The sequence below is a fragment of the Rhea pennata genome, unplaced genomic scaffold (genome assembly GCF_028389875.1).
Source record: "Rhea pennata isolate bPtePen1 unplaced genomic scaffold, bPtePen1.pri scaffold_31, whole genome shotgun sequence".
In the NCBI taxonomy this organism is placed as follows: Eukaryota; Metazoa; Chordata; class Aves; order Rheiformes; family Rheidae; genus Rhea; species Rhea pennata.
In genome coordinates this window covers 1618370-1646227 of record NW_026907678.1, presented here as the reverse complement: position 1 = coordinate 1646227, position 27858 = coordinate 1618370, and the positions used below count along the sequence as shown (strand labels likewise).

The window sequence follows — 27858 nt, the reverse complement described above, 5'->3', positions numbered from 1 at the left end:
ATGCTTTGCACGTGCCATCCAGCAACTACAGAATTTCCTTCAAGAAGCTTCCCAAGAAGCTATCAAGTTCCCTCTCAAAAAAATAGGCAAAGAGACAACCATGCTCCAGAGCCGTACCGGAGGCAGCTGTCCACCTGCTGCCTCCCCTGGCGCTGCCTCGCTGCAGCAAGGCGGCTCGGACACCGACCTGCAGCCTTGGGGACCGGGTCTGCACCAGCAGAGGCAGAGCGCAGTCAGCCGCAGTCCCACAGTGCTGTGTCACCCCCCGCTCCACCAAGGGGCCATCGCAGCCCCCAGATGCACGTCCCGGCCCCCACACACGTGCCCAGGGCCCTCGTCCCCTGGGGTCGCCCCACGCAGCTGCAGCAGGACACCCCGCCGCCAGCAAAGGCGGCAGCGCTTCCCTCCTGCCCCGCCGGCGGCCGAGGCTCCCACCTCCTGCCTCCGCAGCAGCCGCCCTCGGCAGAAATCCCGCGGCTCCTGCCCGCCGTGGGGCGCCGGGCCCCGACTCTCCTGCAGCGCGGCCGGGAGCAGGTTCCCCTGCCGGGAGAACTGCTCTGCCAGCACGCAGCTGGCCCAGGCCCTCCGCCCGCAGCTCGGCACCGCCGCCGCTCACGGGGGCGCTGGACGCCGGCGGCTCCTTCCTCCTCCGCAGGAGCCGGCGGATCTTCTCCATCCTGCGGCGGGGCGGGACACTGCACCACCTCGCCGCGGGGAGAGCTGAGGACGGGCGGGAAAAGCGCCGGCAGCGCTAGCAGCGCTAGCAGTGCCAGCAGCACCAGCAGCACCAGCACCGGAACTAATAGCACCAGCAGTACCAGCAGCACCAGCACCGGCACCACCAGCAGCAACAGCATCAGCACCAGCACCAGCACCAGACACCACCCAGGCCACGCTCGCACCATGCAGCTGCCCCTGACCCCACAATGGCGCTCGGGACGTCACAAAGGGCTGGGGGCGGGGAGGGCCGGGCAGGGGCGGGGCCTCGACGCCATCTTCCCCCGCCCAGGCCGCAGGGGCGGCAGGTGCTGGGCTCGGCTCTGCGGCGCCCAAGGACGGCTCGGGAATTGCTTTCTCCGCCAGCTCCTGCTGCTCTGTCGTGCTGGGCCACCTGCCCCCCTGCCACTGTCCCCTAGTTGGAGAGTCCCGACTCATTTAAAAGTCACCCCTGGCTGCAGGAAATACTGATCTCTTCTCCATTGCCTACAAGCCAGGGAAGGCCGCCCACGCAAGAACTTCACCGGTGGTAAGAAGGTGTAAAAACAAAGCCTTCCAGTTGCACGAACCAGCTCTGCCTGCACACCCCAAGTAAAGGGTTTAGAGCTAGTGCGAGGAGGCTCTGAAAGCAGCAGGTCTGCAATGCACTGGTGACCTCATTCCCACCTTTTCCTCTACATTACCAACATAATGTCAAAAAAGCTGCAGAAATCTCCTCTCCTGGCAGGTTTTGCTTGTTTACCTTCATCCAAACTGCCTTCACAAAGGCTCCTGCTCTGCTCCTGTTTTGAAAGCAGCTCCCCTTTTATCGCTCCCTTCTCAGAGGCAAAAGGTTCAGGCTCAGCACTGCTCGTCCACTCCTTGGGTAAAAATGCCTTTTACTTGTCCCGACAGCTAGAACTACTTGAGCAGCCTCCGTCCAGTCTGTCACCTGCCCTTGTCCGCTCATTCCAGTGCTAAAGTCATCAAAGCAGCCTGGGCAGTGACCAGGCAGCCAGTGCTGGCAATATCTGCCGGCAACCAGCACCTTCCCCTGCTTTGCCCGACTTGTAAGTGCCGAGAAATGTACTGCAAAGTGGCGTGTTTAATCAGTTTTCTCACACTGTTGTTTAGGCGTCTGGCCACACTAGTACAACAAATGTAAAACCGATGTCAGGCCTGAGCCAATCAACAAGGGAGTACATTTTTCATGCCAAGTCCTTTTCACCCCGGTGCTGTAGTCAGGAGGATGAGGAGCATAAATGCAGAAAATAGGTTTCTCTAAGCACCTTGGGACATTGTGCCCTTTGCAGGTAGATGCCGCTGCTGAAATTAGTGCAAAATCTGCACAGCCACCTCCGGAAGGGCTCCTTCGCCCTAGTTGTGCCAGGGAGCTGAGGCATAAGGAAATAGGAATTGGCATTCATGTTGTCAGCATTTTGCAACGAATTTTACTGTCTCTTTTCTCTGGAAATGGGTATTTTACCAGGAGACAAAACAAGGACCAAAACCAAGCTAGGATCTGCCCATGGTGGGCAGCCACAACCCTCAGCCACTGTTTTATCATAACAAGTAGTTTTTGTGAGTGGAAGGATTGTAGCTTTGCAAGCCCTGGGCCAGTGAGGGACCAGTGGCAGATGAATCCATCGTCTTTAAAGAGGAAAGATTCCCCCAAAGGTAGAAAGGGGCCCCAGTGATCGGTGGTGGCCTGAATGCCCGCATTCCCTTCCTGCAGCTGGAGATGCCTGGACTCATGACAGGGAGACTGGCACCATTTCAGAGAAGGTTCTTCCGTGGTAGCTAACATCAGGATACCAATATAATGAATGCTGTTAGAGCTGTCGTTAAAGGAAGCTTTTGCTGTGTCGTAAGAGTATTGCTCAGAAAGGCCCTGGTTAGCTGGGTGGGAGCTGATGCCTGTAAGCTGCCTTTGTGAATCAGAGGAGGGTGTGAGTTGAAAGAAGGGTGTCCAGAAAGGTGTGTGCTAGCAGGCGGCCCTTTCACGGTGCTGAAAAGAGCAAGTGCTGGAGAAAGGCTGAGGCTGGGAGCTGGAGAAAAAGCAGATGAGAAAAAGCTCAGAGAGAAGGAGTTTGTAAGCGAGAGGACAGTCCCTTGGGAGCAGGTGTGAAGTATCCTGGCCTCTCCCTCCTTTGCCTTTTCCCCATCAGGGAAAAGGTGCAGCTGAGTTGGCAACAGCAAATGCCAAGCTGCATTCTCTTGCTGAAGCTGTTCAGGACATGCTGCAGTTGTGCCCTGAAATCTGCAAAATGGGGCTGCTGCTTTGAGTGAGGCAGGAGGAAAAGTGAGAAATAGCAGGGCTGAGAGCTTGTCAGAGCAGACAAGGCACAAGAGTGTATGTGCGCTTTCCCCTACGTTCCCTGCCTCTGGCCCCAAGGTTGCTAATGGCTTCCCCCAGCTTGTCTTTCTTCAGGAAGCAGCAGGTGCTCCTTAAGTGTGGATGTGCGAGCAGTTCTAGTTTTTGGTCTGCCAGAGAGCTGCTCTTGTTGTGACTTGTGCTGTGTGAGGTGTTTGTGATGAGTTGCACTCTTGAGTGGCAGATCTGTGAGTATTGTGATGGCCAGTGTGCCAGGGAGAGGGGGAGGCTTTGTGTAGCGCATCTGAAGGGCCAGGAGTGATGTCTGAAGAAGACTAAGGTATGCTGGTGCTCCTGCTGGGCTCGAGAGAGGCTGTTGGAAATGCCCATGTTAGAGCTGGATTGTTTTCTTTGCAAAACCTTGTAATTCCTTCGAATGAGCTTGGCTTCTTGTGAGGAAGGCCAGCCACTACCCCTGGTTTCTTCTGCCTGGACCTGCTTGTGCCTGTGGAGCAGGAGGGGACAGGCTCTAACACGGGAGATGCCTTCCCATAGCGGATGAGAGGATGCCCTTCTCCAAGGCCCTTCTCGTGGCTTCATTTCAGCTACAGCCCTCTGGTGGGGTCAGTGGAGGGCTTCTAGTTGGAGGTCTGTTAAAATGTCAGCTCTGCAGCCCCCTGGTGCACAGGTGCTTGTGGGAATGGTGGTGGTGGTGCTGGATGATGCGTGTGTCTGCTTGGTTTAGACTGGGCAGGATGGTGTTGAACTAGTTGACTTGAAGTATGGCATGACTTTCTCTTGCTCCTCAGGTATTGCTAGAGCTTGGGATTGTGTTGTTTCCTCGTCCTCTCTCTGACCCCAGGGAGGGCTGAGCAGCTCAGTTGTGGGTGAGGAATGAATTTCCTGGGGATGGCCTGACCTGTCACTATTGCTGGAGACAGGGTGTAGCTGCCAGGGTTGGTCTCCTCATGAAGCTAGTGGGAAGTAACTCTGCCAAATGCAGGTTTCTCAGTGAAGTCCATGGTCACTCTTGTGTCTTGGGAATCCTTGGGAAGTCTTTAGGTGGTATCACAGGGAGGAGGACCTGCTTTCCCTTCTGCCAGTGTGTGAGAGAGGAAGTTAGTTACCACTTTGCTCCCATCCAGCTTCTTCTGCTCCTTCCCTTTCTTGCAGGTGAGACTACAGAAGACAGCCTCCGAGCTCAAAATGTGACTCTTTCTTGCATGGGTTTGTTTTTTCCCCCTGAGAAGCATCCTTGGAAAGGTGACTCACCACCAGATCTTGACAAGCCCTCTTGTGCCCATCCCAGCACTGGCGTTACATGAACTCAGGCTCCTAAGCTATATTGCCAACGTGTGCTGTGTTCTGCTTTGTCAAAGAGGAGAGCTGACAGTAGCTCTCTGCTCTCCCTCTTTGCAGCTGCTTGGTGGAGGCTGCCAGCGGCCGTGTTGCTCTATACTGAAAGCACTGTCACCTTCTTGTTTCCAGGTTTGTGCATAAAGGTGCAGCTTCAGGAAAGGCCTTTGCTGAGCAGGCTGAGAGAAAAGGTACTGTAACGCCACACAGAGCAATCGTAGGGGGCCACGTGACTCTGTATGTATGTCTTCCCCTCATAGGCCTGTCTGTCTCCCATGCCAGAGAGACCCTCTCCAGTGGCCAGGCTGTCCCAGCTGGCCCCCATTTCAGAATGCAGATCTGAGAAAAGAATGACCCCAGAAGACGCCAGGGAGCAACAGGGTCCTTCAGGAAGGGAAGGCCGAACAAGATGAGGAGTGTGAGAGGGCCAAAAACCTCATAGGAAAGCAGACTGGAAAGCACGAGGAGTCAATGCTCTGTCCACAGAGGCCCATGCATGAGCAGGCCAGCATGTCCTTCCTGTGCAAACCGTCCAAGTGGTGCAGGTGTGAAGAACTTTGCCATTTTGTCATTCGAGAGGAGGGCCTTGCTGTCAAGGGCATAATTTCCTGCAGTCATCTTCCTTTAATGAAGACCAGTGATGTGGAGGGGACAGGCGAGGAGACCAAGGCACGAGCCGGAGAGCATCAAATAGGTGGCCTGGCTAGCTCAGTTGGTAGAGCATGAGACTCTTAATCTCAGGGTTGTGGGTTCGAGCCCCACGTTGGGCGCTTGAGCTTTTCTTCAAGCTCAAGAGTGGTGTATCCCTATGATGTAAGAAGTGCAGCAAAAGGGGCAGGAGGCCTGAGTGGGTGAGCAAGGAGCTCTTGGCCAAATTCAGACAGAAGAAGAAAATACACAGAATGTGCAAGAGGGGACAGGCTCCTTGGGAGAATTATAGCAATATAGTCAGAGTATGTAGAGATGCTGTGAGGAAGGCTAAGGCCCATTTGGAGTTGAGCCTTGCAAGGGATGTCAAGGACAACAGGAAGGGCTTCTTCAAATATATCAGCAGCAAGTGGAGGACTAGGGAAAATGTGGGCCTCCTACTGCATCAGGCATGGGCCCTGGTGACAAGGGATACAGAGAAGGCAGAATTAGTGAATGCCTTCTTTGCTTCAGTCGTCACTGCTAAGGGCAGCCCTCATTAACCGTGTAGCCTGGATGTGAGGGAGAAAGTCCAGAGAAGGGAAGACTTTCCTTTGGTTGAGGAGGAAAGGATTAGAGACCTTCTGGGCAGGCTAGACATCCACAGATCCATGGGCCCAGATGGGATGCACCCACGGGTACTGAGGGAGCTGGCGGATGTTGTTGCCAAGCTACCAAGCTGCTCTCCATCATCTTGGAAAGGTCCTGGAGAAGTGGAGAGGTGCCTGAGGACTGGAAGAAAGCCAATGTCACTCCAGTCTTCAAGAAGGGCAAGAAGGAGGACCCAGGCAACTATAGGCCAGTCAGCCTCACCTCCATCCTTAGAAAGGGGGATGGAACAGCTCATTCTGGATGTCATCTCCAGACTGATGGAGGAAACTATGGTGATCAGGAGTAGCCAGCTTGGATTCACCAAGGGGAAATCCTGCTTAACCAACCTGATAGCCTTCTATGATAGACTGACTGGCTGGGTAGCTGAGGGCAGAGCAGTGCACGTTGTGTCCCTTGACTTCAGCAAGGCTTTTGACACTGTCTCCCATAACATCCTCCTAGAGAAGCTCAGCAAGTGTGGGTTAGACGAGTGGAGAGTGAGGGGGATTGAAAACTGGCTGAAAAGCAGAGCTCAGAGGGTCATCATCAGTGACATGGAGTCTAGTGGGAGACCTGTGACTAGTGGCGTCCCCCAGAGCTCAGTACTGGGTCCCATCCTGTTCAACTTCTTCATCAATGACCTGGATGAGGGGACAGAGTGCCTCCTCAGCAAGTTTGCTGATGACACGAAGCTGGGAGGAGTGGCTGACACACCTGATGGATGTGCTGCCATTCAGAGAGACCTGGACAAGCTGGAGAGCTGGGCAGAGACAAACCTCCTGAGTTTCAACAAGGGCAAGTGCAGAATCGTGCATCTAGGGAAGAATCATCCTAGCTGGGGGCTGACGTTCCGGAGAGCAGCTCTGCAGAGAAAACCTGGGAGTGCTGGAGGATGACAGGTTGACCATTAGCCAGCAATGCGCCCTTGTGGCCAAGAAGGCCAATGGTCTCCTGGAGTGCATTAGGAAGAGTGTTGCCAGCAGGTCGAGGGAGGTGATCCTGCCCCTCTACTCAGCCCTGGGGAAGCCTCATCTGGAGGACTGTGTCCAGTTCTGGGCTCCCCAGTACAGGAGAGACATGGAGCTACTGGAGAGAGTCCAGCGTAGGGCTACAAAGGGCTACAAAGATCATCAGAGGGCTGGAGCACCTGCCCTATGAAGAAAGGCTGTGAGAGGTGGGCCTCTTCAGCCTGGGGAAGAGAAGACTGAGGGGGGATCTTCTCAATGTGTATAAGTACCTGAAGGGAGGGTGTCAAGGGGACTGGGACAAACTCTTTTCAGTTGCCCTGTGTGACAGGACAAGAGGCAATGGGCAGAAATTGAAGCACAGGAAGTTCCGCCTGAAGGTGAGGGGGAATTTCTTCCCTGTGAGAGTGATGGAGCACTGGAACAGGTTGCCCAGAGAGGTAGTGGAGTCTCCTTCTCTGCAAATATTCAAGGCCCGCCTGGAAGCAACCCTGCCTACCATGCTCTAGGTGACCCTGCTGAGTGGGGAGGTTGGACTAGATGATCTCCAGATGTCCCTTCCAACCTTGCTGATTCTATGATTCTATGAGTGAGGTGAGACTCTTGTGGGCATGGCTTTGTGTCACCTGGGCATGTGCGAGGCAGCCCTTTCGCTGGTGATGTTGTCTGTATCAATGCTGGGAGGTTATGAGCACATGCTCCAAGGATGTGAGTTGTCTTTGGTGTGCAGGGAAGTGTGCAGCAGTTTTTTGGTAAGACTCTCCCATGAGGCTTCATGTGTGTGTCCTTCTGATTTGCAGGTTTGCAGATGAGCAGTACCTGAGCAAAGCCAAGCAAGAGGCTGCCAGCCAATTCATTGAGCCTGCCCAGAAAGAGAAGGCAAGAGAAGGCAGCTCTGGGGAGCAGAAGGGCCGAAGAGGTAAGGTAACAGCTGTCATGCTTTTGAGAACGTGGCCCTGGGTAAGCAGTGGGACAAGGCAATCCCCCTGTGCAATGTGTCCATTTAGGAAAGGGATAGGGAGTGGGGAGCAAAATGGGGAATCGGAAAGGTCCAAGGGCCTCCTTGGAAGTGTGCGCTCAGGTTACAGTCACCCAGGAATGGACAGGGTTGCCTGTCCTTCCTGTGGTCTCCATCCCAGAGAAGATCTTGAGAAGACCTTCCTTGTCCTGTACTTCCAGAAGGTCTTGCTGGTGAGTGGGTCCTCTGCTGAGGCTCTCTTGTCCACTCCAAACAAGTGAGGAGGAGGTAACAGGAGAGAAGAGAACAAAGGTGTGTGCTGGAGTGTATGGAGTGAGATGAGACTCTTGGGAAGTGGCTTTGGGTGCACCCTGTGTTCTTGCATGTGTGTGAGGGAGCTGTTTCCTTTTGCCCTGTTGCCTGTAGTAGTGCTGAGAGGTTGTGATCAGGTGCCCAAGGACTCAAAGTCTCCTGGCTGGATTGGCAGCATGTGTCAGTTTTTGGAGCGACTCCTGTGGGAGGTTTCATTTCTGTGTCTTGGTTTTCAGGATCGCAGATGAGCAGTGCGTGGGCAAGGCTGAGGCACAATGAGCTGCCAAATCGGTAGAGCTGATGCAGAGAAAGAAGGGAGAAGAAGGCAGAGTGCTGGACACAGTGAGGAGTGTTTGAGGGCCAAGGAGCACATGGAGAAGGGGACTCCAAGGTTGGAGGAGTCTGTGCTCAGTCTGCAGTAGCCAATGCATGAGCAGACCAGCACGTGCTCCTTGTGGCAACCGTCCCAGCGATGCAGGAGTGCAGATCTTCCTTGTTTTGTACTTCCAGAGGGTGTTGCTGGCAAGCGCCTCCTTTCTCGAGGACGTGTTCAGGCAAAACTGATCCGTGAGATGGAGTTGATGGGAGAGGAGAGGAGAAAGGCCCAGGCTGGAGTGCCTGGAATGAAGGGAGACTCCTGGAGAACTGGCTTTGGGTAACTCTGTGCTCTAGGATGAGTGTGAGGCAGCCATTTCCCTTGGCAGTGTTGTGTGTCCTTCTTGAGGGATCCATCCTCGGGAGGCAATTGTGAAGAGCTTCCTGAGAGATTATGCTCATGTGCCCCCTGGGCATAAGTCTTCTGACTCGGTGGGAAGTGTGTAGCAGCTTGTGGTGAGTGTGCCATCTGACATCTCCTTCTGGTTGCCAGGCTTTTAAATGAGCAAGACCTGGGCAAAGCCGCAAAGGAAGGTGTCCCCAAATCAGAAGAGCTTGCACAGCAAAAGAAGGGAGAAGGCAGGTCTGAGGGGCTGACGGATGTAAGAGAGGATGTATAAGGTGACTGCTTTTCAGACTTGTGAAGCAGGGAGAAAGTATGACAAGAAGTGCCACGGGAGGAAGGTGGTGCTGTAGAAGGGGAGGGTTGGACAAGCTCCGTGAGCGATGTATTTGCATTGAGCATGGTTTTGTAAGTCTAGGCTTTAATCTGAAGGATTAGGATTGACTCCCAAGCACACTAGTGTAAAAAATGAAGAAAGGAAGAAGTCTCTTGGCTCCATTGCCAGAGGTACGGAGCCACTGATGTGGACTTGTTTGGAAAATGCAGGCCTTGGAGTTGAATGTTGTGCAATTGGCTGTCCAATCAGGAGATGCCTCCTGGTCTGCTGAGCGGTGTTTCCTCTGATCTCTGGTCCATCTGAAATGCCTCCTCCCTGTTTGCCTTGCAGCATGGTTGCTCCTTGAGGCAGAAGAACGTCAGAGAAAAATGGTGGCTTCTGTCCAGAGAAGCTCAAAACAAAGAGAAGAAAGATTTAAGAGCTGTCGGCCAAAACTACAGCTTCCTCTCCCTGCCTTGAGCAGAGAAGCAGAAGAAAGTGACCCAAGGGCTGGAGATGCCACAACAAGAGTAAGTTTATGCCACCTCCTTTTAAGGCCCAGGGGAGTGTAGCAGCATGGAGCACTGTGCTGCAGGGTCACGGATTCTGAGCCCTGGGGTGGATGCAGCAGCCACTGCTTTCCCCTGTTTTGGGGGGTGCCCTGGGCCAGCCCCCGATGCCCTGTGTCTCTGTGCAGCCCCAGGGAGGGCCTGATGCTGGTGCTGCATTGGAGGGGGTGGAGATCTGCAGTGGCAGCATCTGTGCAGGGTCTGGGAGCAGGCAGGGACAGGAAGGGACGCAGCCAGCGTGCGAGAGGGAATCTGTCCTTTGCATTGCAGCATCCTGCCAAGATGAGGAAGCTGGCATCTGCAAAGGCTGGAGGCATCTGAAGCCTGCCTGGCAGAATGGAGGAGGTTGGAGGCCAATGGAGAGTGGAGAATGGGCCAGAGCCTTTGCTCTGGTAAAGGTCTCCAAATTTGAGTGGCGTTTCCTCTCTGGTGAGCCGCAGGGCCAGAGCGGGGCTGGGCTGCTGCCAGCAGCTGGGCCAGGCTGGGCAGCGGCAGCCCCATGGCATGGCCCAGCCCCTAGGCCCAAGGTACCTTGGGGGTTGCACAGAGTCCCGTCTACACTGGACCTGCCCTGCTCTTGGGGACCCTGCTGCACCCTGGGGTGCTGGTATTTCCTGCTGTGACATTGCCCTGGGCGTGACTTGCAGCACACAGCCAGAGGCATGGATGGAGCCCCCAGACTGTTAGAGCCTGGCAAGTGCCTGCCCCTGTGCAAGCTGGGGCTGGGTAGAGCCCTACTCCACGATCCACCACAGGACACACAAAGCCTACATCTCTCATGCCGTGGCTGTTTTGTAAGTGACACCCACCACACACCCCGAACAGCCCTCACAAGTGAAGAAACACACAGCTTGCACCTCTTTGGCAGCTGCAGCCTGCTGTTTTGGAAAGAGCAAGCAAATACGGACTTCCAGAGATGTTTAACACCTCACAGAAGGCTCTAGTGCTGCGTTTGCTCATGAGATAGTGGGTGGCCTAAACAGAGCAGCCTGCAGTGATTCACCCCCACCAACGGCGGCACCAGGAAAAAGGTTCCCCTTGCTCAGCGGACAGGAACAAGGCTTTGTTTTGCTCATGGGTATGTGGTCGTGTGAAATGACAGCTGCTCTACGGCCACCTGAAAGCAAGCCAAACCTTTGCGCTGTGTAGGGCAGTCCAAACTTCCAGAGCAAGTTGTGGGCTGCAGTGAACTGTGAGCAAGTGGGAAGGAAGTGTTTTCCTTCAAGTAGTATGCAGCTACTGAACGTTCAAGTAGCTCCTATTGCTTCCAAGTGTTACAGGAGGCTCTAGTTCTGAAAATGAACTGCATTTGGGACTTGGGCTAAGGCCAGTGGGGCTGTGACAGGGCAGAGCCCCAGGCCATTGGAGCCCAAGGCCCCTGGAGCCAAAGGGAGCTGGGGACAAAGCCCCCTGGGGCTGTAGTAGTAAATACATACCCTGTGTGACAAAGGAGTCGATGTGCTTTGGCATATAGTTGGGTGTTCCCAGGGAGGGGAGGGAGGGCCCACAGGATGTGAGGGATCCCTGGGCATTTGGTGCTGTCCCAGGGTGTCCCAGAAGACATGGCAGGAGAGGGACCCCAGGGGACATGGGGCTCCCAGAGGTGTCCCGGGGGGGATATAAGGTTCCCATGGTGTCCTGGAGGAGATGGGAGAGAAGGGGAGTGTAGGGGTTTCCCGGGGTGCCCTGAGAGACACAGGGAGTCCCAGGGGGCTCCTGTGAGGGAGTCCCAGGTCTGGGGACAGAGATCAGAGGACACGTGTGGGCAGCAGAGGTGCCCCAGAGAATATTGTGGGAGTCCCAGGGCTGTCCCAGGGCACATGGGAGTGGGTCCCAGAGAGGACAGCAGTGTCCAAGGCCTTTATTGGACTTGGCTCCAGGGGCACTCAAGGCTTTCCTTGCCCAGAGGGAGGCCTCAGGCACCCCAAGTCGGATCCTCAGCCCCGTGGCCTCTCCAGGGAGCCCAGGGAAGCCTCTAGCCGGTCTTGACCATGCTGAATGCCTGTATGCACCCCCTGGCACAGCCCCTGAACCACCTGGGCCAACTCAGCCATCGCTGCCTCCTGCAGTGGGGAGCCTGGGGACAAGGGGACACAGGTTACACCAAGAGAGCAGGGAGGAGGGGGACGAGGGAAAGGGGGAAACAAGGTTTAAGGCCTGGCACCAGGGAGACAGGGGCCATAAGGCCCTGACTGGGGCCAAGGAGGGCGTATGAGGGAACAGAGCTCAGGGCCTGGAGCTGGAGACATACAGGGGATACAGGGCGACAGAAGTCAGGGGTTAGGGTTTGTCTCCAGGGCTGGGGAGATGCTGGGCACACAGGGAGATGTGAGAGGTAGAGCAGAGGCCTGGCACAGGGGACAGGAGGGACACAGTACACAAAGGGAGGGGTCAGGGCCTGGTGCAAGGGAAAAAGTGGAGCCTGGGGATTTCCAGGGCCACCCATGGTCCCAGCCCTCTGATCCGAGGTTCACCGCAGCCCTGCTCTAGGATGCGAGGCTGCCCTCCAGAGCCCTTGCAACATCTCATGACACCAAGGGCCCCCTTTGATGCCACCAGACCACAAAGCATTCCCTATGACCCTCCCCACAATGCCAAGGTGCCCCTTGGACAGCATTAGACCCCTGTGTGCCCAAATGAACCCTGGGTGCCTCCCATCAGCCTCCCCATCACCCTCCAGCCCTCCAAGATCCCAGGATGCCCCCAGGACCCCATAGTCCCCCCATGACTCCATGTTCCCTCTAGTCCCCTGAGACACCAGGCCATCCCCCATGACCCTGAGTCAGGGAGAGTCCACCTGTGCTGAGCTTCCTAGGGGTTTCCCCTCCTTCCTCCTGGGTGAAGGCAGGCTCAGGGCCTCCTAGGTAGACCAGGATCAGGTCAAGGCAGGCTTGCTGACAAGGACATAAGCCGATGGGGACAGGGGCATGCTAAAATTCGCATCACACATCTCACCGCACACCTACCTCTGACAGTGCCAAGGTCACCTGGGGTGTGAGGGCATACATATAGAGCTTTGCATGTTGAAGGACCATGTTGAGGATGTAGGCGTGAGGGCATACACATAGAGCTTTGCATGTTGAAGGACCATGTTGAAGATGTAGGCTGGCATATGGCCGCCTGCCTTGGCCCAAACATGTCCACACTGGCTGGGGCGCACTGCAGAGATGGCATCACAGGTAGGGGAAAGCAAAGGATAGGCAGGGGCTGGGCAGGCTGCAGGCAGAGTGCAAGGGGAGGGGAGCATACAAGGAGCCTGCGGGCATAGGGCAGAAGGAGAGCAGCATGCTGCTAGCGTTTACGAAAGAGTCCAAGGAGCGTGTGGGCAGTGTTTGGGTTCTGGTAAGTCTGTCGCAGGTAGGCAGAGAGTGTGCAGGAGCATAGAGCTGCATGGGGATAGTCCCAGGACCATGCAGGCAGCGATAAATCATGCAGGGATTGCTGAGGCACTAAGCATGTGGGCTGCGTGCAAAGAGCACATGGGCCCCCTCTAAGTGTGCGGGGAGCATGGAAGGACCACGAACCCTGTGACAGTAAACCTCCAACAGGCATGCAAGGACTCACATGCACGGTGTGGCACAGCAGCAGCTGACTGAAGCAGCTGTAGCACTCATCCTGGTCAGGCAGAGGGGTCTCTGAGGTCCCTGGAGGACCAACAGAGAGCACAGCTCTGTGCCAGCATTTCTCCTGCCCTTCTCCAGCCCTGCACTCATATGTGTTGCAATGGTGTGATGCACAACGCACAGCAAGGGCGAGAGCAGCCCTGGGGTGAGGCCCAGCTCTTGGCTCAGCTCTCAGCCCAGCTCCAGAGCCCCCTCATAAGCATCCAGGGGGATAAGGACAGGGGACCCTGGCAGAACCTCTGCCAGCACCCTGTAGGAAGAAGGACACCCTGGGAGGACATGACAGGGACACTGGGGCACAGGGACAGCCTGGGAGACATGATGGGGACACCCTGGGGAGATGCAAGGAGGACCCTGTGTGGAGGGTTGTATCTGTACTAGGTGATACTTGCTGGGAATGCTCTGTGTAGTAACTTTTTGGTGTCTGGAACAATACAGCTGTGTCAAGTGGAATATAAATAAGTAACCAACAAAGTCTTGGAAATCTGTGAGAAAAAACAGCAGGTGGTTACATCTAGATTCTGTGGCTGGACCATGAGAAGCAGTCAACATGAAGGTCAGAAGTTGAAGACTAATGAAATAGCGACTCCCAAAGTCAATGTGGCCCCAAAAATAAGTCTGCATGCATGTGCAGTATTATAGCCCGGTTATGCAACCAAAGAGGAGTTGGGCTAGACTCCCTGCACTTGCTTGCCCCAGGTTCCGGGACTCCCGCCTACAACAAGTAACCACAAATACAGGAATTTTTCCGAAGGAGAGGAAGGCTGCTACACAACAGAGGACCATGTTGCCTCCTCGGGGACGCCCGAAAGGAATGTGCCTGCTGACTCTCTCTCATCATGCAGATGATCGGGATAAGCATTGGAGTGGTCCTTCTCGAGATTACCATTAGGTCGGTCTGTTTGTAAGTATCTACCAATAAACTGCTTGCTACTGAAGAGTGTTTGTCTGTGTGTGTGTGTTTGTGAGTTTGTGCTGACTTGCCATACTGGACGTTTGGCCCCTGGGAGTCTAACTGGAACAAGCCTTTCCTCTTGTGCTAGGTTATAAGCATTTGGAAAAGGGACTGGTTTTGTTTGCTGACTTCTCTGTCCTGACCTTACTAGCCAGGCCCTGGAGCCTATGACTACGGTCTGCAAGGTTAGACAGAGATGAGAATTGACAAGAAATGTCCAGCTGTTCAGCTCATTTCCATTGTTTCGGAGGAGGCTTTTGACCAGAACACAGAAAATAATTTGGAAAGCCAGAACTATTCTGCAGTGCCACCTTGAGTGTTAGGGACTTCTTCATCAGTTCTTTACGTTTCTTTCTTGTTCTTTTCTCCTGGGGAGTATTCATGCAGGTTCTCCTAATGACAAGAAACATGAAGGATCAGTCATGAACACGAAGACAATCTGACATGTGCACACTTGGTGCCTACACAGTAACTTTATGAAGGCTCCGCATATACACAAAAGATTAGCACACAGTTCCATTAGGCACAAAGCAAGCAAGGATCCCTGGAATCCTATCATCTAGCTTTACTTACTGTCATAAGAGACACATTCTACTTTAGGCCTGTACCTGTCAGTCTAACAGAGATGTGAAAAATGGATGCATGGATACAGAAAGCCTGTCCTTTGAAATTTAGCTCATGGCCTGCATTGCATTAACATGCTGATTACGTGTTCAAATGCCCAGAACATGTTTAGAAAAAAAGACACAAGACGTCCACAGAGATTCACAAAATCATACAATGGTTGAGCTTGGAAGGGATCTCTGCAGATCATCTAGTCCAACTCCCTGCTCAAGCAGGGTCACTTAGCACGTGTTGCCCAGGAACTTGTCCAGATGGTTGTGACTCTCTCCAAGGAAGCAGACTCCACAGCCTCTCTGGGAAATCTGATCCACCGCTCAGTCACCTTCACAGCAAACAAGTTTTCCCTCAAGTTCAGGTGGAACTTCTGGGTTGCTGTGTGTGCCCGTTGCCTCTTGTCTTATCACTGGACACCACTAGAAAGAGTCTGGCCCCATTCGCTCTACGACCTCCCTTCAGATTCTTATACACAGTGATAAGACCCCCCACCAGCCTCCTCTTCTCCACGCTGAAGAGTCCCAGCTCGCTCAGCCTTTCCTCACATGAGACATGCTCCAGTCCCTTCAGCATCTTAGAAGGCTTTGCATGGACTTGATCCAGTAACTCCCTGTCTCTCTTGTACCAGGAAGCCCAGAACTGCACACACTACTCCAGATGTGGCCTCAAACAACACAGCAACAGTACCTGCAAGGAGCAACCAGGAACAGAACAGCAACTTCATTCTGGCATGCAGGATTAACCACAAGAATTTCTGCTCTAAACCAGAGGTCAGGAAATGTGGAGGCTGCTGCGAATTCTTATCCAGATAACAAACAGAGTGCAACAGCTAATATGATCCCCAAGTAGAATCGTGAAGAAAGGAATATTCTCCCAGCAGACACAGAAGTATTCCTACTGGCACTTGAGGCATATCACATGAAATACTATTGGTAATTGTGATCTCCTTTGAAGAAAAAGAAAAAGAGAAATTGCAGCAAGAAAGGAACAAAGGCAGGCTAGGAAGATGCTCCAGAAATGAAGTGCCAATCATCCAAAAGCACACTAGGATAATTCCATCTGACAGAGCCAGACTAAGACAGAGGAAGTAGGATTGTTCCATACAGGCAAAGTTCCTCTAGGAACACAGAACCAGTTACCCTCACAAACAGTGCTGCCACAAGAACAAATATCCATAAAGTTGCCAGCAGGAAATGCCATCGGGATTTGAAAAGGCTTCACATCCTTGAAAAGGAAATTCTGCATGTGGATTTCAATCAAGAAAACACTTCACAAGGGAGCTTAAGTCTATTTGTAACATCAATGCTAGGATACCTTTGCCTGTGACAGGTGACTAAACCACAGCACCCAGGAGATTCTCTGGTAGGTGATGAGATGTCAAAGAAAAACAGGCAAACAGGAACCCAAACCTGAGTCACCGGGACAGGCACAGGAAGCTAAGCAGTGCCCGTTAGCCTCTAGTCTAACCCCACTGCCCAAGCACACATCATTCTTTTGTGCATGAGGAACCACAAGATTTAGTAACTGAGGAGCAAACCACAACAAATTAAAAGCTGCTTGTGCCTCTGCAATGGAAGGCATCAGGCAGTCTTCTTGCCTCTTTCAACCCCAGCCATCATTTGGATAAGTTTCAGAGTGAAAAAAAAAAGGCCTGAAAGAGCTGTTTCTTTTTCACATTTTCCATATCTCTAGTACAGTCATACTTATCAGTTTGCAAGATATAATTAGACAGGAAAAATAAGAGTTCTCTCAGACCGTGACACTCTTTGGAAGAAGACCTTACAGTGAAATTAGCACTCCTCTTTTGTTGTGTAAAACATATTTCTTACACAAAAAGAGTAAGAGAAATAAATACTTACTCTCTCTGCATCACTAAACAGCCCAAGATCTTTCACCATCTTCATGTCATGCACTGGTTTGCATCAGAGCCCAAACACAGATACTTCCAAGAGCTGCGGTGGAGGGTCAGCAAAGACCTAGGAAATGAAAACTCATAGACGTAGTCAAGGGAGACTTTTCAATATACACTGCAGGAGAACAGCACTGCACTGCAGCAAACGTTACCTCATCCCTGAACCAGCAAAGGTTGCTTACTGTGTGCACGTCCTCAGGGGTGCCAGTGAGGCTGAAAGCACTGCTCATGATCTTCTCTGGCCTGCCCTCCTCCAATGCAGCAGCAATCCCTCTGACCATGGCCTGAAAAAACACAGTTACAGCAGAAAGGGCTTACGAGGGAAAATACTGAGCACAGGAACCTTTGCACAGCAGTCAGCTGAAACAAGGCCCATTAAAAGCCTGACAAGTTAGACCCTGGAAACAGCAACAGTGTTTCAGAGCAAAGGATCACCCTCTTCCTCAGCTTGCTGCTCAGGTAGTAACAGCAGCCTGGTTCTCTGTTTCAGGAGGGCAGGGGTGTTTCAGACCATGCTCACTTCAGCAGTAAGGAAAGAGAGGAAAGAGAGGAAGCTGACAGAAAACAGGAGGACTAGTAAGCATAAGCAAGCAGCTCAGGAATGAACACAAGAGCAGCAAACACCTCTTCTGCTACATTATGCGGCAGCCTGCACAACCCTGAGGTTTCAGCCAACCACAGCAGGCATTCCCCACACCAAAGAACCTAAGACAAGAACCCAGAAGAACTTGAGGCTGGTGAGCTTCAAAGGGAGCTGAGCTGACAACACAAGGTGGAACAGAGGACAACACTGGAGTCAGGCAATCGGAACACCGTGGCGTGCATTAGACTGGTTGCAGTACGGCTTTTGGCATCCAAGTGTGCTTAAGGCAGGCAAACAGCCCATGGGCCTGTTAGGATAAAATAATACTCAGATCTGCAACAGCATCTCCCTCCTGGCTGAGGCTGGGTTCACAAAATACAATAAACAAACAAACAAACAAACAAACCCCTTTTCCTCAGACTGTAGCATGACCCTGCAGGCTTTAGTAAACCCTTGATTTCCTAGCCCTTCCCAAGCCAAGTGCTAGCAAGCAAGGTCAGACTGTCTGACTAGCAGACAGTGTGAAAAGTCTTCCTCCTGCATCAAAGTGCAAGAAGGATATTTTGTATACACAACCAACCAAACAGCACATTCCTCCCTTTCCAAGCTTCCAAGGTCCTTTTTAGAGATGGCCCCTTTCAAACTGGGCCCCCATGTCCTACGGTTTCCACAGTTAAATAGAGGCCAGAGAAGTCCTAAGTTGGATGGATTTCAACAAGCATGCAGAAGCTCTGCAAAACCTCCCTGTATTGGTATTAAGCCGAGACTGAGATCCCTATTTCTCCCTTCCGTGGCTGAGCTGCTATTTTGAATGTCATCCTGATCAGAGATGAAAGTCTAAGAGATGTACCACGCATCTCACAACAAAAGTCAGAGAAGACAAAATACATGTTGCTGAGAGTCAGTAAGCCTGTGCAATGCACACCTTATGCTCTGGCTTTAAAATGTAGGTTTAACCAAGGGCCTGGGAGAAAGGAATAAGGACACAGGTGTCAAGGAACTGTAGAAACTAACAGAAGAAAATGGGCCCTCGCCTGGAAGTTGTCTGAAAAAGATCTCCAGGCAAGGGTGCGTTCACATCCTTCTCCTTGGTCTAGCAAGGACAGTGCCCGTTTGCGGCCATCTTTTTCCTTTCCTCATTAGCAACTGCAGGAAGGGAGGAAGCTACCAAAAGAGTGCTAGAGCTCTACATCTACATACCTCAGGGCTCAGGCCCTGCTCCTCTCACAGCCCTCTTCTTTCCTCATTATCACACAGGACAGACTGCTAAGGTTTGTAAGTTAAAGCTGAAAATAAATCACAGGTGAACAATGAAAACTGAATGCTACGCTGCCCCAGCACAGTACAACAGCAGCTCCTGCCTATCTGCTTTCCCCAACAGCGTCCCAAACACACACCCAGGGCATTACAGCTTTCTACAAGGGGAGAACATCCCGGGGCAGAAGCAGCGCAGGAAGCGGCTGCTCTGTTCCTCTCCCTCCTGCCCTGCTGCCTGGGGGTCACTAGTGCTGCAGCTCTCACAGCTCAGGGCTTCTCAGCACCCGTCAAGCCACAGCGCGGGCAAAACCCCCGCTGTGTCCCCGGGATGGTCACGGGCAGCAGCTGCCCCCAGCGCAGCACACAGGTTTCTCTCCCATCCCATCCCTCCCCTCCCCTCCCTTCCCGCAGACTCGCCCAGGCCCCAGAGCAGAGCGGGGCCCTGCAGCAGAAGCGCCCGGCAGCAGCGTTTCACCACGCACCAGCACCGGCAGCCAGCGACACACAGGCCCCGCCCCCAGGGCCGGAAGTGACGCCTCCAACACCGCAGACCCTCCCACCCCGCGCTCTCCCATTGGCTCCCGTGGGGCGTTGCCTCCCCGGGGCGGGACACCAGGGAGGGTCGGGAGGGAGGCGGCAGTGCGCGTGCGCGGTGCAGGGGCCGGGTGGGGAGGGGCGGGCAGGGCTGTGCGGCAGCAGCGGCTGCGGAAGGCCCGGCCCGGCCCGGCCTGGGCTGCGTCTGGTCCCCGGCAGCCTCCGGCTCTTGCGCCCCTTCTGCTGGCAGAGCTGTGGCTGTTGTCTCTGCCTCCGAGGCCTAGCAGCAGACACCAGGGCCTCCTGGTCTGTCCCTTGCGCCCCGGGGACTCTGAGAGGTGTCACCCCGTGGTCCTGCACTCAGCATTGCGCACCCCCACCTGCATGCTGGCACCAGGAGGAGCCCTGGGCAACGCAGGAGGGAAGGGATCTCCCTTCCCAGGGGCTCCATGGCCATGCCTGGCTTTTTTGCTAGATAAAGCACAGGAAGGGTTTATATGGCACTAGAGCCCCCTGTACATTTCCTTTGCCTACCTGTAATCAGTGATCACAGTTCTCTGCTCTAATTAGCCCTCGGTGAGTTGTTGTTGCTAAAATGGCCCTCGGATCCGTTAATGCTCTATGAAACTTTGGGATCTGCTGCTGACTTTAATGTTTTGTTCACTCTCAATAGGTGCGATTCATGGACTCGGCACCAAGAACACCAAGAGGGTCACTGAAATGCAAAAAGCCCTGGTGAACCACACCTCCCTATCATTTTCTTTGAGTCTTGTATGGCTAATTTAGGAGGTTTCTGTTGTGTAGATGCAAGGTGGAGTCTTCAATAATACACAAATATTTCTGCTTTTGAAGGTTTTATTTTTGTTATTTCATCTTTCAGAATAAGCAACAGCAACATTCTGCAATGGATATTGATCCAGAGCGTCTCCTAATGAAGTCTGGGCATATAGGAAAAGCAGTGTCCCAGAGGTCAGACACTGTATGGACAATCTTCCATTTCATCTCCTCAACTCTGCCATTTCTCCCATCAGGTACCTGGGACTCAGGTCACTCCTGTTACAAGCTACCTTTATTCCACTGGAATCTCCAACTGAATGTTACAGCTCATACGCCCCAATTCCCACCTGCTTTCCTTAATAGACACAGAAGGATGGCTCTTCTTAATTGCAAGCAAAATAAAATAAAGCCCATGATACAGTTTCTTAAAAAATAATTACACTCTTTGACCATATGGTAAGTCCAAGCTGTCTCCCATGAGCTCTGCTTTCCACAAGGAACAGTCTTACTGGAAATCTTTTTGATAGGTAGGGAAGGCTAGATAAAAGCAGAACTTAGGGTTTGGCTAAAGGGCCAGGCTACTGAAAAGCAGAACAAGCTTTAAACTCCCTGGAGTGCAAACCAGCAGCTCAATACAGGAATGAACAAAGAGTAAGGGGAGGAGTTACTTAATCTTGCCATTAGGACGGTTCCTTTTATGTGGGACTGCAGCTTACACGTATGTACCTGCTAATTCTGCAGGAGGTCCCTGTGCCATTGGAAGAGTAGCATTAAGTATCTTGCCTTACATGTTAAATAAAACTAGATCCCCACAGCATGTTCTGGACAACACATGTAACCCCCATGTAAGCCTTTTTTCACATGGAGAAGCTCTAGGGTTGCTGCTAGGCCTAGTAGGGATCCCGGGGGTGCTGGCCCATAACCATCGGCAATTGGAACTTGTAGCTTGCGTACTGGCACAGGTCTAAATTGGACGTTCGAGTCTATCGTCTCCCTTAACAAGGAGACACAAGAGCTACGTTGAGGAGTATTGCAGAAGAGATTGATAATTGACTGTTTGCTTCCGCACCATAACCACAGATTCCACGACATTGTAAGAACGTGCTGTTTTAATTTAACTGAGGAATCTTCGTCTGTGAGGATGATGTTCCTAATATCAAACAGCTTGTTCAGTATATCCAACAACATGATGGTGACGCATGGCTGGCTGAGTGGTGGGCTCCCTGCCTGGATGGCTTGGACACCTTATCCAGGCGGTCTCATAGCATTGCTGGCTATCATAACACTATGTGTATTACTTTCAACATTATGTAAATTGCCTCGTCCGACACCCAAGTCCAACGAATAACCCGGTGTCAAGGCAAATGTTACTAATCAGCAACTATAAATATGTGCTTGTGGATGTGCGAAGCTGTTTATATTATGTACTTTAGGATAAAGATGTAATACACATGTACCCCATAAATCTGTGTGAAAAGATAATGTGATGATTGTAATATTCATTAAGCTGTCTATAAAAAGTAAAAGTCAGACATGATGGGAGTTCCTCACATCAGAGCCGTGCTTGGGGCGGCCCTGCTGTCTCTGTCACCGGCCGCCATGGGAGCTACGGGGAGCCCTCCTGCATTGGTAACATTGCTCCTTTTTTTTACCTAATTGTTAAAAAATGTATTTATATTAATGAGCCTCATGTCTCTCATGATCGAACCCCTAGATTATCCTTACAATGGCCAGAGCCAAGGCACAGGGAGGAAAGGGAAGGTGGGAAGCCCCTGAACTGGAACCCTCTGGGAGCCGGAGAGAGAACAGAAGTGGAAAGGTGGCTCTGGGAGAGGTGCTTGTGTCCCCCCGCCCCGTGCAGCTCTGCCTGACCCATCCTGCTCGTGGGAGACATCTTGGGCTGAGATTTCACATGCGGCCAGGATTGTGCTCCAGGAGAAACATGCAGGGCAGATGTTGTCAGTCCCCAAAGGTCCTGCTGCCACAAGGCAGTTTCCAACTGCATGGGGACAGGAGGCCCCGCAGTACATGAGTGTGGGCACACACGTGCACATCTGTGCACACCAAGTGGGTGCACAGTCCCGGTGCCCTCAGCTGCCCTTTACTTCCCCTCCAAAGCAGCCACGCTGCAAAGTGCCCGTTTCACATCCCCTCCAACAAAGTTTCCCATGATGTGGCCACTTGGTTTAATGCAACAGAGGAAAATCCAAAGCGCAGGAGCCCGGCTGGTGATCAGCGGTACCTCTCCCTCTTTTCCAGGAGGCAAGACGTCTGCCAAGGGCTGCGGAGTTAAACAGGAGGGGGCTGAGCATGAGGAAAGAAGCCGAGAAAAGCTGCTGGCCACGCTCAGGCTGTTGCTGATGGTGAGAAGCTCGCAGCTTCTTCTCTCCTTCTCGGGGCCCAACACCTTTTGTGGGGACAGCAGGGGTGTCCCACTCAGGTGCCAGGCTCCCGAGCCTGCTGCGCTCCCAGGCCAGGCTGCCTGAGGAGCAGACCCTCTTTCCCAGGTGCTGCTGGTGGGGGAAGGAAGGCTTTTGAGTGGAGCAGCAAACACCCCCTTGTTGGCAGGTACTTACGCGGGGAAGTGCTGCCGCCGTAGGTTCCGCTCCGGGATTTTTCGTTGGGCCTCCGGCCACTTCTCCCGCAGAGACGCCTCGGCGCTGAGTGGGGGCAGAGCCTGCGTTCCCCACGGTGAAGCGCTCCTGCGACAGAGGTGACAAATCCTCTCTCACCCGCTGGCTGGCAGCCCTGCTGCCACTGCCGTCCCACAGCCCCCGCACACGCCATTGCTTTGGTACCCAGAGCCCCTTTTGGCCCTGGAGGGATTTGGGGCTTGAAGTTAGGGCAGCAGAGAGGCTCCTGGAGGGAAGGTCTCCCCCAGGTCCTTTGGGGACCCCCAGAAGCCGGGGATGCTGCCCCCAGCCCTGCAGATGAGGGAGAGGGAAAGGGGACGTCGCATGCGCAGGGCTATGGGCACGGGGCTGTGCCAGGCCTTTGCCGCAGCTGTGCACGCTTACTCTTGCCAGGGCTCCGGCAGCTGGAAAGTCACTCTCTTTGCTCGAGCAGCTGGCTTCCCACCCTGCATTTTGGGTTTGCTCTGTCTCCTGGGCTCGTCTGGAGGATGGGGAATCCTTTGCACCGGAGGGCCCAAATGCTGCTGAGGAAGTGAGGCTTGGAGAAGTAAGTCTGCAAGCAGTTGGGCTGTTTCCTGGGTGCCTTGGGGCAGAGGTGCCCTCCGGCACCCACCCTGCGCCTCCAGCATGAGATCTCCTCACACCAGCTTGTGAGGAGCGCACCAAGCCTGGCTGCTCTTCCTTTGCCTGTCACCTGGGCTTCTGGAGAAGAGCTCCCGAGCTTTGACGCAGAATCACCCAGGGTTGCCCGAAGGCCCTCCTTCCCCAAGAAAAGCCTTATGTAACGGTCCCGCATCTTGGCCGTGCTCTCCAGCCTTTCCCTTTTGGCCAGCAGTGGATTGCGCACATCCAGGGAAGTGTCTTCCACACTGATCCCTCCTGTCCAGTGGTGATACTGTCAGGCATGGGAGGGAAAAGAGAAAGCAGTGGAGATGGAGGTGCGGCGAGAAGAAACCTCCCGTCACATGAGGCAGGTGTGCAGGGCTGAATGGCTTCAAAGGCTGCCAGTACCTCGTTCCTCCAGCCTGGCCGTGTAGTTTGGTTGGCATATGCGTCCCAGAAGTAGCCCACATCCCACTTCTTCAGAAGCTTGAGGATCTTCTGCAGGGCCACAGCATGGCAATACCATCAGGGATGAATTGGGTAGCTCCCCCTCTCTCCTGCTCTCTGGCACAAACCTTTCTGCCCGAGGGGTTTTGCTCACCACTACTGAGCCATGGACATATGGTGGGCTCCCAAACTCCATCCAGCCACAAGGGTCTCTTCTGCCATGAGCAGTGACCACGGCAGTCAATGCGCTCAGGAGAGCTGGGACGCTTGCCCTCACAGGAAAGCCCACCATTGTCATTGCTGGCATCAACAGTGCCTACAAAAGGGATCCTGCTGTGCTCCACAGAAACGCAGGAGACAAAAGTGTCCTGCAGAACTACCGAGCGGCTTCCCTCTCCTGCAGCAAGGCCCAAAGGAAGCACTTTTCCCAAAGGGACCACCAGGCCACTAGGCTTTTCTCCAGGGATAGCTGCCATAAGAAATGCATCCAGCCAGAGCACCTACCGCTGCTATTTCCCGGCAGGCTTTGCACTCCTGCAGCATCTTCTGGACTTCAGCTGGATAAAGGAGTCTCCTTTTGCCATCCTCCTCTACCCAGGGGCAGCCGGCCAGACAGGGCACGTGCACTCTAGGGAGAAGCACCATGGGCAGTGGGTAGCAGCGCAGGAGGACTTTGCTCTCCACTCTGTGCTCGCAAGCTATGCACCGCCTTTGGACACATCCTTTCCATTGGAACTGGCAATCCCAACAGGCTCAGTCCTCTCTGGCAAGAGCCCAGTGGCAAGCACAGCTCGGAGAAATGCTTGCACCCTTGGCAAGCCAGGAGAAAAGCCTCTGCCCCCCTTGTCCCTGCTGCAGTCTCCAGGCACTCTGAGCACAGGTCCCTGAAGCAAACACATCCTGCTCAGCCCCAGACAAAGGCGTCCACGAGGCCCCACTTCCCCCTTCCCGATTTCCAGGGCGTTCCCCAAATGCTCGGCCTATTGGGAGCAGAGAGTCAGCACAGAAGTGACACTGTTCTCAGCGGGAAGAAAACTAACTCCCCTTCAGGCTTCACAGGGACACTGTGTGCAAAGCAAGAGCTCACTCCCCTGGCGACAGCAGCACCCTCCCCGGCAAGTCTCACCTGGCTGCAGGCATTTTGATTGGGACTCTCTCCTCCCCGGGTTTACTTTCAGTGGCCCCGGGTATTTGGGGCAGATGGTGCTTCCCTCGGGAGCGGGAGTCCTTGGCCACACATTTCTCTGCGCGAGCTGAAAGAGGAGACCGTTCAGAACACCCCTGTGCCGGCCACCTTGGGCCATGTTGGGCTCGCCAGGAGCTCCTGCTGACCTCGCAGAGTCTGCTTTGGGGGAAAGCGTGTCCCCTGGGGGAGCGCTGTGTCCCACTCCGGGGACACACGGGTGGGCTCTTGCGGCCCGCTGCCCCCCGCGGCCTGACACAGGTCCCAGAAGCAGGGACCCGAGCAGAGCTGTGTACAGCACAAGGCGAGCTGCCGCCTGCCCAGCGCGGCAGGGAGGGGTCTGCAAGTGCAGGGCCTGCTCTGCCCCTCCGGACGCCCAAGAAGAGGCAGCGGGGAGAAAGCCCCGGCAGCGGCCTGGCCATGGACGCGCAGCCCAGCGGGGATGAGGGGAAGCCGAAGGGCTCCTGTCCACCATGGCCACCTCGGGCCGTCTCTTAGCATCTCTGCAGCAGTCAGACTCCCCGGGGCCACACTGTCCCCTTTGCCCCCCAGGCGCGCTCCACCAGGGCTCTGGGCACTGTCGCCAGCCCTCCCCATGCATGTCCCCCCATCTCCTGGCTCCGTGCAGCGCCTGTGCTGGGAAGAGTGTCTGGGACAGCCCTCCCGGCAGAGCTCCGCAAGGCCTTACCCTCTGCTCCGTGGTCACGCAACACTGCGTACGGCAAGCTGCCGGCCATCCCGAGGGCACGGTGCATGCTGTCCCTGCCCTCCCTCTGGGGCATCCCCATGGCTGCCCGCAAAGACCCGGCTGCCCGGCCGGGAGAATGGGCTTTTCTCCTTTGCCCAGAAGAACCTGCTCCTCTGGGCTCTCCTCCTCCCACGTGGCCCTTCCCCAAAGCGCCTGTCGCACGGTGCCGCCGCCTCCCTCGGCCTTGGCCGTCCAGCTGCAGAGCAGCTGCTGCCGAGCGGGCGGACGCGAGAGCAGCCCCCCGTGCTGGGGCTGCGGGAGGCCTGGCAGGGAAGTGTGGGGAGGGGGCTGGGCACCATGGGGAGAGGGCAGCTGTCTCTGTGATGCGGGAGAGCCCCACAGTGAGGCCAGCCCGTGTCACAGAGGGGCTGCAGGACCCCCTGGGGCCCCGGCCCCAGCCAGGGGGGCCATGCCATGGGCAGGGGCTGCCTGGAGCCTTGTGGGGAGCTGCCCACACCCCCTGCCTGCTCCCCAGGCAGGCTGTGGGGCAGGGAGAGCCTCAAGGGGATCCCCAGGCTGGGGTCACCTCGTGCATGCTGGGGGCTGAGCCCTGCAAGGTCCGCTGAGCGGGAGACGTGGAGGGGCAGTTGCTGGAGGGAGAGAAGAGCCCTCAACAAAAGGAAGGAAAAGGCAGGATTAGGGGAAAAGGGCAGGAGAAGAAGGAGAAAGAAGAAAAGCACAGGAAGAGGAAAGGGAAGGAACAGGAAAGAAGAGAGAAAGAAGAGAAAGCAGAAAGGGAAAGGAAAGAAGAGAAAATAGAAAGATAAGGATGGAGAGAAGCAAAAAGGAAGGAAAAGCAAAAGCAAAGAGAAGGAAGGAGAACAAGGAAAAGGAAGGAAGGAAAGGAAGGAAGGAGGGCAGAAGGAGAGATGAAGAAAGGCAAGGGGAGGGAGAGAGGGCAGGGGGATTTCAGGCAGAGCTGCCATGAGTGTCTCCAAACAGTGCCCAAAGCTGAGAAAAACACCTCCAGGCATCCTTGGGGGAATTCCCCTCTGCTCCATCCATCCTGGAAGATTTTGGCACTGGGAAACACTCGTGAGCATGCTGCCTTGGCCTTGCTGGGGGGATTATTTTCTAAAATGGTGTGTCAAAACCCAGCTGGGCCCTCTTGCAGTGGATTCTTGTGAGCCGCCTTCCCTCTAGCATCAGCCTTTTTCCACAGGAGACCCCAGCACGTGGGTTCTCTGGGGGCCTGGGAGGATGACCAGACTCCCCCCACCCCCACAGAGGTCTGGGGTCACTAGGGATCTCGAGGACCCTCCCACACATGCACTCTGGGTTCCCTGTTGCAGCAGAGAGCCCAGGGTGTCTGTGCAGGGAGGAAGAGGGCTGGTGTCTCCTGGCTTGGGAAGAAAGCCATATGTACCAGCTTGGCCCCTCAGCACGTCTGGCCACAGCTGGCCACCCAGCAGCATCCCTGGTGGCATCGGTGCCCCTTCCCAGTTCTGGTGGGGGACGGGCAATTGGAGGCTGCCTGGGAGTGTCCCCGTGAGGTTGTAGGAGTATTGGAGGTTTCTGAGGGTTCTTGAGGAGTTTCTGTTGCTTAGTCTTGTGCTCCTTGGGGCTCCCCGGGGTGTTTGGGGGCAGTTTGGGCTCCCAGGCAGTCAACCAAGGTGCCTCAAGACAGGCTTTGGGGACCTTGGGGCTGTCTGGGTGCCCCGTGGGTGTGTGTGGCGCCTAGGAGGGTGCTGGGGGAATGCCTGGCAGTTTTGCACGGTGCATTGGGGAACTGTGTGGGGCAGAGAGGGGCTTCACAGAACCACAGAGCTACAGACCATGCAGGCCCCACAGACGGAGGTGACGCCCCCTGCCCTGCGGTCCCGCCCACTCAGCCCTCCTCCATTGGCTCCCATGGGGCGTGGCCTCCCGGGGCTGGAGGGGCAGGAGGGAGGTGGCAGTGCACGTGCGCAGTACAGAGGTGGGGAGAGGCGGGCAGGGGAGCTGAGGGGAGGGGCCCTGAGAGGAGGGGAGGGGCGGGACATAGAGGGGAGGGGTGGGGCCGGGCAGGGCGGAGCATGCGCACTGGCATAGAGGAGGGCGGTGAGGGGCGGGGCAGGGGGCGGGTCCCGGGCTTTCCAGGCCCTGCGGGCAGGGAGGGGGCGAGAGGTGGCTGCTGGCAGCGCTGCTTTCCCTGGGGCAGCTCCCAGCTCCTCTCTGAGCCCAGCCCGGCTGTGGGCACCGTGAGGAGCAGGATGCGTGGAGGCTCCTGACGGCCATGGCCAGAGGCAGGCTCTCGGTTATCGTGGCAAATTAGCTGCGGGGGATGTGTGTCCTTCTGGAGGGCACAATAATAACAATAATAAAACCTTCAAAAGCAGAAATATTGGTATATTATTGAATACTCCACCTTGCATCTACACAACAGAAACCTCCTAAATTAGCCATACAAGACTCAAAGAAAATGATAGGGAGGTGTGGTTCACCAGGGCTTTTTGCATTTCAGTGACCCTCTTGGTGTTCTTGGTGGTGAGTCCATGAATCGCACCTATTGAGAGTGAACAAA

The 27858-nt window shown here is 54.6% G+C and overlaps 1 non-coding gene across 1 annotated transcript; it reads left to right on the top strand.

Annotated features, from left to right (window-relative positions):
- The first annotated feature begins 5063 nt into the window (after positions 1–5063).
- On the top strand, positions 5064–5136 carry TRNAK-CUU (transfer RNA lysine (anticodon CUU)). Its single transcript has one exon. It is a non-coding gene; the product is annotated as a tRNA-Lys (tRNA).
- Positions 5137–27858: the final 22722 nt, after the last annotated feature.